This window comes from Meleagris gallopavo, chromosome 12 (genome assembly GCF_000146605.3).
Source record: "Meleagris gallopavo isolate NT-WF06-2002-E0010 breed Aviagen turkey brand Nicholas breeding stock chromosome 12, Turkey_5.1, whole genome shotgun sequence".
NCBI classification, from domain to species: domain Eukaryota; kingdom Metazoa; phylum Chordata; class Aves; order Galliformes; family Phasianidae; genus Meleagris; species Meleagris gallopavo.
Window position 1 is genome coordinate 1,029,792 of NC_015022.2, and position 9,089 is coordinate 1,038,880.

The 9,089-nt window shown below is 44.3% G+C and overlaps 1 long non-coding RNA gene across 2 annotated transcripts in view; it reads left to right on the forward strand.

Annotated features, from left to right (window-relative positions):
- LOC109369572 overlaps nucleotides 1–8,830 on the forward strand; it is a 97,458-nt gene extending 88,628 nt beyond the window's left edge. Inside the window, exon 13 of one of the 2 annotated variants that reach the window (XR_004161012.1) lies at nucleotides 6,436–8,830. This is a non-coding gene — a long non-coding RNA (uncharacterized LOC109369572). The remainder of the gene's footprint in view (nucleotides 1–6,435) is intronic. The other variant, XR_004161011.1, reaches the window with a different exon arrangement.
- Nucleotides 8,831–9,089: the final 259 nt, after the last annotated feature.

Sequence of the window (9,089 nt, forward strand, 5' to 3'; positions counted from 1 at the left end):
CAATGACGGCAGTGAGAGTGCTGACTCTGATGTCCCTCTGGGACATGACATCAGCTTGGGACAGCCCAACATTTTCCTGTAGGCCCATGCAAAAGTTCTGCCCACCACCAGCAGCCCCAAGAACATTCCTGGCTTCTCCAATAACATCCTTAACCACGGTACTGACATGAAGAATTTCATGTAGATACGTGACCTCACACTTCCAAAGGAGTTCTGGGTCACTAGAACTTACCAGGGTTCAAGCTGTGCCTAACAAGAAGGACTTCAGCTGTCTCAATCTTGTATCTACAGCATCTCTCCATTTCTTTTTCTTTTTCTCTTTTTTGAAAAAAAAAAGTGTATTTGGCAAGAGAGCAGGGAATGAGAGTCCAGGCCAGGACAGACAGAGCCTTTTGGAAGACAGAAAGTGAAACAGGAAAGGAGAAGTCCTGGCAGGGAGCAAGGGCTGGGTGAAGCCCAGAACGGGAACAACAGAGGGTGCTGCAGGTCACAGCTGAGCAGAGCTGGTGTGTGGACAGGGTGAGACAGGAACACGCCTCAGCTAAGGTGCAAGGGTGCAGTTCTGATCCTTGGTGGTGGTGTGATGCTGGCTGAAATGGTTGTGGGGGAATGATGGGTCAGGAAGGACTGACGGGCAGACGGATATTGCCAGACATCAGCCAGCAATGTTCATGTGCCCTTTTAAAATCAGGTCAGGCAGAGTCCTGATTTCTCTTCCTAAACAAGACGGCTGTTTTGCTGTGGCTCTCAAGCAGCTTGAGAGCTTATCTGTGGGGGCTGGGGCTGCCGTAGGGCAGAGGAGGGGATGCACTCATGCCAAAATCCACGTGCATACAGGTACCCTCCAGCTTGATGCACAAATCTGGATTTTGCCTTTGTGAACGTTTGCCAATTATAACATATCATGTGTGTCAATAGTGCCTCTAACTTGCCTTAATACCTTTTTATGAGAATAAAATTTGTTCTTATATGGTGCTTTTCATGCTTGAGGCAGTTCAAAGCGCTTCGCTAAGCACAGTAATGAGTTAGATCTGGGGAGCGTAGTGATTGTGTAGGGAAATACAGGGACTATTATGTGCTCTGCAATAATTCACAGAGCCGCCTATGCTAGAAACTGTTTTATTTATTGAAGGAAGGAATGTTGGCTGGGTCTCGTGGTTGTCCTCTGGAAGATTTTAATGATCTTTAGCTTCTACGCAGAAAGGCACCTCTGAGAAGCTGTTGCTGAGGGAGCTGGCTGGGGGAACGGCATGGCCTGCTCTGCAGTGCCCGATGTCAGCCGGGGTGAGGGGGCTGAGATCAGTTGCAGCCCTTAAGCCTGAAATTCACCTTTCTCAAACATATTACATCTCTCTAAATCCTACCCGCACCTTCAGGCTGTTTCTGTTATCTGATGTCCTCTTTTACCTTAGTTTAGTTCTAAAATAAATACTTTTTTGTGCTGGACCTTCCACCCCTAGGTCTTGAAGGGGGGCTGCTGAGTTCAACAGTGACACTGAAGCACTGTGGAGGTGTTGCTGTGCTCCACAGAAATGAAGGGAGGTTTAAGGTTATATCCAGACATCTGATGTGAAATCTGTGCTGTACGAGTGATAACGCAGCACTTGTTCTCAGTGCCCAGTCGGGGAGGAGGATACCAGGTCTTTGTGCCTGCCTTCTGCAGAGGAGGGGAGGCACAGGCTGTGGAGGCTGCTCCCTCTGCCCCTTTCCTATGAGAGCTTGCTGTAGGTTGTTTGGTTGTTTTGGAGGACAGCTTTATCCCAGGTGTGCGACTGCATGGACTCCATGTGGAGTCCAGTCCTCAAATCTGTGTCTTTTTACCTTTCCTAGGAAAGGCAGATCAACCGTAGCACACAGCCCTAAGCTTCTGTGGGTATGTAGTGGTGGCTGGGGAACTCTTCCTACTGTTAGATAGGCCTTGATGTTGGAAGATGTACATTAGCTACTTCTGCAGTATCTCTCCAAAGGAACTCAGCTTTTCCCTACTGCTGTACAATTACAGAAACCTAATTAAGAGAGCGAGTGGAGTCAAACAGGAAGATGCTTCCCTCTAGGTGTTGACTCAGCATACACATCTTCAGAAGCTTGCTGCTTACACAGTGAGCTGGCTTCCCTCTTTTGGTGAGTGCATTCAGCTCACCAGAGTGTTTGGCATGATGACAGAGGCCCTTGGCATCCCCTCTGCACATAGCAGAAGAGTTTAAGAAAGTTTGTTTGGTATGTGTGATGCCCTGGGAAGCATCCAGTGGTCCAGGAAAGCCTCAAAATTCCTCCTGAAGCCTCTTACACCGCACCTCCTGGGTACGAAGAGAATTTACATGACTTTTCAACATCCCCTGCCTGCCCAGTCATTTGTGGGTTAACTGTGAATAGTCAGGAGTTCAGGGCACTGGAGGGCTTCAGACTGCGCCGCAGACAGGGCAGCCCTGCTGACAGGAATGGAGCTGGTCATTTGGGAACGTAAACAGAGGCTGGCTTATTATTGAGTTAACTTGCTCATGATTGTAAAGATAAGGATAGAAAGGTGTCACTTCAGGCTCCTCTTGAATGGGACAGGGGGTGTTAGTGGCTTGAACTGTCCAGAGAAAAACTACTCCCAGCTAAGGCTGTATGTAAAGACCAGTACTACCTCTAATTGAAACCAGACAAAACATTCAAGCAGTCAGCCTACAAGCGCTTCATGAAAAGTGGAACACAAATGCTTTTTGTATAAGCATTAATCTTTATGCCTCACTGGGGTCATAAGTGCTAGTGAGAGTGCAAGGAGAGAATTCTGCTCGGTCAGCACTGGTCTGTAAAGATCTATGTCCAGTTTTGCACTTAGCTCTGTTTATCTGGGGCTATTAATTAGCTCCTTTCAGCTTCCCTGTGAAGATCTGTACGTTAGTTCTGCAGAATGCTCCTGCACATAAAGATCTGTCATTGATTGCTTGGGCAGCTAAATTGGGTAGACAGTTCACTACTCGAAGGTATCTCAACTTTGCATTCTTTTCTGCTAGGGCAGGAATACTGGGGATGACTTCAATCTCATTGTAATCTCCTTGTACACATTGCTTTTCTAATTTCATGCCTAGGTATGGCATTTCCATTACAAAGGAGTTTTGTTGGTTGAGCTCTACTGGTCTGGGTCTTTCAAAAGCTGATCTGAGCCTTTGGTCATGTGCTTCTGCTCTCTTCCCGCAGAACAAAACATCATCTACGCAAATCCTAGGCTATCAAAGCCCATGAAACAGTTCAAGTGCCAAACACAACCCAAATGGCTGCCTGAGAAAATTATGTCTCCCATAGGGGCTATTGAATATGCACAAACGTGTGCTCTGTTTTCCTAACATGTCTGTCAGAACCCCGCTGATGCCTCCAGCAGAGAGAAATATTTGGCATAGTCCACTTCCCCCCAACTTTACTCTTTACAGGAAACAGAAAATGTTTTTTTTTTTTTTCCCTACGTATTTATTTGTGCTTGACTGTAATCACAAAGGGTTATGTCTTTCCCCTTTCTCTGGTGACCCATGAGTGTCCACTTGCTGTCAGTTCTGCATTTCCTCTTATCTTTCACAGAGCTGTGAGCCTTTTCACCCCTTCCTCTAATGTCTGCTGTATTTCACACAAGAATTTTATGTAGGAGATGAGCTTTACGATAGGAGAGCTCTGTTCAGCTTTACTCAGCACCCTGTGCAGACTTCCCTATTTTTTTTAAATCCTCACTATTGTTCAGGTGCTCTGGTGAAGGTATTTTTCTAATGCTTTTCAGAACAGCTGTACAGGCTGCTAATATTTCAGGCCATCTCTTTTGCTGTCTGTTGGTTCCCCATGCATTTAACAGCAAAATCCTTTAGTTGGAAAGAAGGTCAGGGTGAGCACTGACTTGAAGCACTTCACTCACTTCTGCCCATTTTCAAGAGACTGCTTGTAGCTTTTGGAGCTAATTAGCGCTGTTCCTCGTTGGCACACAACTTCCAGTTACTGAATTTCCCTTTATCTTTCAGGCTGTGGTTTGTTCACGCTCTGCTACAGTGTCACCCTACCCACTTCAGGACCTTGAAGTACTGTGAATGGGGATTTTGTCCGTGCTGTGTTGGCGTTTGCATATCCTTGGTGTCATCACCTGAGTTCCCACCTCTTTTTCCAAGGTGGAACTGCTTTTTGTTGCTCACTCCACTGTTCTATTCCATTGTTTGTTTGTTTGTTTTTTTTTTGCTTCTGAGCACTGCAGACCTCTGTCCTACTCCCTTCTGTTGCAGACTTTCGCCTTCTCCCAGTCAGCAATAGTAGGGAGCTGGTGACTTTCCAGTGTGTTTTTAAAAGGTTGGTTTGCTGACCTCAGACCCTTAAAAAGTGGTCTCCAAGTCAGCTGCTGTGATTCAACAGATCCATTATGGGACTTACTGATGCCCACATTAATTGTGAGTCAGAAATCTGCTACTGAGTGGTTTGTTCTCAAACCCAGTCAGATCTGATCGCTTACCTGAGTTCAATTTGCTTTTCAACTTTGCAAATACATTATTCAGGTTAAAGAATCATAGAGCTTTCTGTGCTTAGTCCTTCTAGCATGGACATAATTGCTGTTATTTTTAGGTGAAATGCAAGATTTTGTAAGCTGAGCACAATACATGAGTTCTGCTCTTCAGTAAAAACACACATTAACAGCAGTAGTAGCAGTAAACATCAGAAACATGTCAGTAATCCTAGACATTGTCATCCCCTATGCTGTCTTTTCTCCAAGTACTTTCTAGAATGACCTGGCAGCAGGAGAGGTAGTGGCTCACACAGATATGGTGACAACAATGCCAGAAGGACCAGATGACTGTTGCCTGATACCTGGCGAGTGCAGCAGAGGTCAGAAGGAAGAAGCTGGACTACCATTAGAAAGAGTGGTTTAGACAAAACTAACAGATCGTGGAGCCAGCATCAGCCTGAAAGAGGGTTTTGAAGGCAGATTGCAGCCATTTGGGGGCTAGAAAAACAGCAGATTTGTGGGAATGCTTTTCTTCCTTTGTTAAATATATCTTATTTGTTACCTGCCTCAGAGGGCTCACATCTGAAGAATACAGTTTCTCTTCTTCGTAGAATGTAAATGTTAATTCCAGACAATATAGACATAAACCTCAAATTCTTTTCAGCCCTCAATGAAGATTTTTGAACATGGAATGCAAATCATTTTGAGAAATGGTTTCTCGCTGAATACATCCACTTCTGTACTTTCAGAAATGAAGGCTACTTCTGATATCCTCAGCCTTTTTCTCTTCTAATTTTCCTTTTTTGGCAATGTAAGTTTATTCCAAACATTTAAATTCTCTCCAGTCTTCGGTAACGATCCGTTTTAGCTCAGTGCCTTTGGGAGTGTTGTGTAGGCATCCTGCTTTTCTGCAAATTCTATCTTGTTTAGAGCATTTTCCTTCCAGACTTCCCTGCCAGCACGTACCTCGCTCTGCGCTGGAGGAGGACATGCCATTTCAACCTTAGGTCCTCAGAGCATCTTCCTTCCCAAAAATTTGTGTTAGTGGAGGGGTGGCAGTTGGAACGACAGCCTGGGCAGCATCTTCTTGCAATGTGGCACCGGTTTGCTGAAGTGGTTCAGCCCCTGTCCTCTTTCTGGGCAAGGCACATAGCTGCCAATGGGCAGTGACCTTCAATAGCCACTGATCTCTGTTGGTGTGAACCAGAAACCTTATTTAGGTTTCTGTAGTTCCCACTGCTCCCTTTAGTGTTTCTGAATGTCTTTGTGTCTCTCTTGGACACAAAGTCACATTCTGACCTCTTTGAAACTCATTTCATATTTCTAAGAATCGATAGACTTCAAATACAGTAGCAGAAATACCAGCTAGTCAATAAGTCCGGTCAAGTTAAGTTAGAAGTAAAAGCAGCGTGTTGTAAGGGCAACGTTTTCCTAAAGAACTGCTATTTGGGCTTATTTGTTGTTTCAATTAGTCTGATTTAGTGGCTCAGTCAGGGGACAGCAGCCTGTAGCACTCAGATTGTAATTTGATTTCTAAAGCTGCCATTCAGGTGCTAAGGAAATAAAAATATGTGATAAAACCACATTGTGACAGCAGACATATAGATCCTGATGTGCTTAACGTGCAGCATGACTGTCAGGAAGATGCAGCAGTTCATGGCACGATCACCCACATTTCATATCCCATCAGAGTTGCATGTTTTGCTCTCCTGGCTTTCATCACCGGTCTCCTGGGAGGAGCATGGAGAAGTGGCAGGATGGTGGTGTTTTTCCAGAGCTGTTGCCCTGAAGGGATGTTTAAGCAAAAAAAGAAAGTAAAATTAATGTGTGTGAAAAGTGCCAGATTGACAGCCTTAGCGAGTCAAACACTTTACCTATTTGAAGGCTGCCCACGTTTTATCTGCTAAAGCTGTCAGTGTGGTACCACTCCTCTGTGTGAAATGCATTCTTGTTTTTAAAACTGTCCCTTCTTTCTCCAGATTGCTCAGTCCTGCATCCAAGAGAGTCAGAGAGTACTGATGGGGGTGAGGAGCTGAACTTCTGTGAACCAGGAAGAAATGCTGGCAAACTTGCACTGATTTTGGAGATGCTCAAAATTTGCAAGAGGTTAGAAATGATATTACAATAAAATTTATGCAGAATGATTCAAGGCGTAGCTCTGCTTTCAAACTAGAAGCTGCTGGGAACAGAAGCTTGTTTCTCTTCTTAGCAAATCAGGGCTGAATCACTGCTGCTACCCTCTGCAAGGAGACTTCCTTACTCTCCTCTATGAGCTCCATAACAATGCTCTCCTCTGGACTTTTGCAGCAGCAGCACGGCTCCCTGCCTTTCTTGGCTTCCATTCCTCTAGGAAAAATAAACAAATCCAATATCTCTTCCATGAAGAACCCGTTACATTTTATAGAAATTCCTTCACAGTGTTTGGAAGGGTGATGAGATTCAGAGTAGCATTCCAGTAGCAGGAAGCAGGCCTAAAACTCTGACTTGAAAGGGATACCTGAGAAGTGTTTGAACAAATCAGTCACACTACAGCAGGACTCTGTCCCGGTCCACATCTATAATCTAATGTCAGTATTCTTCCCCGTTTCTGCAGATCATCATCCCAATCTTCACTACATCTTACTAATGATGTGTGCCATTGTTTCTGAACACTTATATTATCTGACTGAAGTAATTTTGTTCATATTTACAGTGCTGCCACAAGTTTCTGTGACTTCACTGTCACTTCTGTGACTGAAATGACTTCTCTGACTTCAGTTTCTGCAATTTCAAATAGAAATACTTTAGTCAATATTTACAACAGGGGCTCCTGGAATCATTATATATACATATATCTCTTCAGTTTTAAATATCTAGAGTAGGAGAGTGAGATAAAAGCCATCTGAGACCTCCAACAGCAGTAGAGACACACGGGTTGAAGTTATTGATTGTACTTTTCCTTGGTTCGTTTTTCCTTCTGCTTTCTCTGAGGAAAGGGCTTGCTTTTACTGTGTGCACTGTGCCTAATACAATAGGACCAACCTCAGGTAAGACCTTTAGGCACTCCCATTATATGAATGAGAACAAGATTGTTGGTGTCAGTAATTAACATTCTTGTGGGATTGTTGGAAATGCTTTGGGATAAACACCACCTGGAATCCCTGCCTGGCTTATGTGGTTTTTAAGCTGCAGAGGAGGCTGATCCTGTTCACATAAGAGGGCACGGACCCTCTGTCTCTTCTCTTTTTGGGCACAGAAAGAGTCTTTCAGTCCAAAAATGCAATACAGAACCTCAGTGAGAAGTGGGAAGCCTGGAAAAGTGAGGGTGTTGCCAACAGGAAAGAAAAATGAGGGGTCAGTTAGCAGCATGTCTCCATTAAAAGTCTCACTGAAGAAAAAAAATCCTATGACAGCCACCAAAACAGAGAGAAAAGCACCGAACTGTGTGTAACTGATAACGCTGTGAATGACTGTAGCACAGTGTCATCCCATAACAGGCTTCCAAAGATGCTCTGGTTAAGCAGATGGCAGAACTCCCCTTGACTGCACTTAATGCTTGGCTTTGCCTGTGGTGTTACCTGCATTTCTCTGCCTCTGAGCGCCCAGACAGCCGCATCCCTCATCATTATGCAATTCTGATAATCAAGAAATTGTGCTTTAGAGTGTGGATTGGATTTGGTAAGCCTTGCATTTTGGATTCTTCGTTTCCTCTATCTGCACTTGAAATCCCTGAGTAAACAAACATAGGATTAGATCTCAACAACTCCTTAGCAGACCAAGCCATTAAAAGCATTTCACACCAGCTGCTCCACTCCCATTTCGGACTCTATTAAACACCAAGTCAAGCAAAGGAGTTCACTCTTCCTTTCAGACTTCTGAGAAACAATGGATTGTGGTGACTGTGGAATGTTTGCTCCCATTTGTGACCCCCTGCCTCCAGCGAGGAGCTGGAATTATCTAGCTGTTGACATCAGGAAGGACATAAATATGTGCTAGAGTTAGAGGCCTTCTGGCAAATAGCCTACTAACCTAGAATTTGCTCTGCAATGTCAGGAGTTATGACTTCTAACCTTGGAGCAGCTTGCAAAACCACATCTGTGACCAATAAATATGAAAAACAGAAAAAAATAAAATCTAGTCCCTGTTGAACAATGAAAGAGAGCCCATCATGCTAGTCTGCGGTGATCAGTACGGCAACCTATGCAGGCACAATCAAACTGTTTGCCAGAAGTCTATGGTTGTAACGCCTACCCAAGGGATGCAGCACAACAGATTAATGTTGAGGTGAGTATCTCTTAGATGTAAATCTTAAACTTAATGAGCTAGGTCCTTATTTATGCTGCAGTTCCTTCTTACCCCAAAATTACGTTTTCCAGCTGCTTGAGGATGTCCAGTAATGGGAAATTCTCTTAATCAGGATTACAGTTCTTTGCTAACTCAAATCCTGCTAAGCAATAGAGAGATTATGATCAGAGAAGCGGACATAACTAGAGTGCAGCCGAACCACTGAATTTTAATTTTATTGCTCTTCTTGTTGGTAACAGCCAACCCAGTGCAACTCACAGCAGCTCGAGAGTGCTTCCAGATCTCACCGGGAGTCAGAAAGGTTCAGTGCTAGCCTCAGGGAGTCACAAAAGGTCAGAGAAGCTGTCTT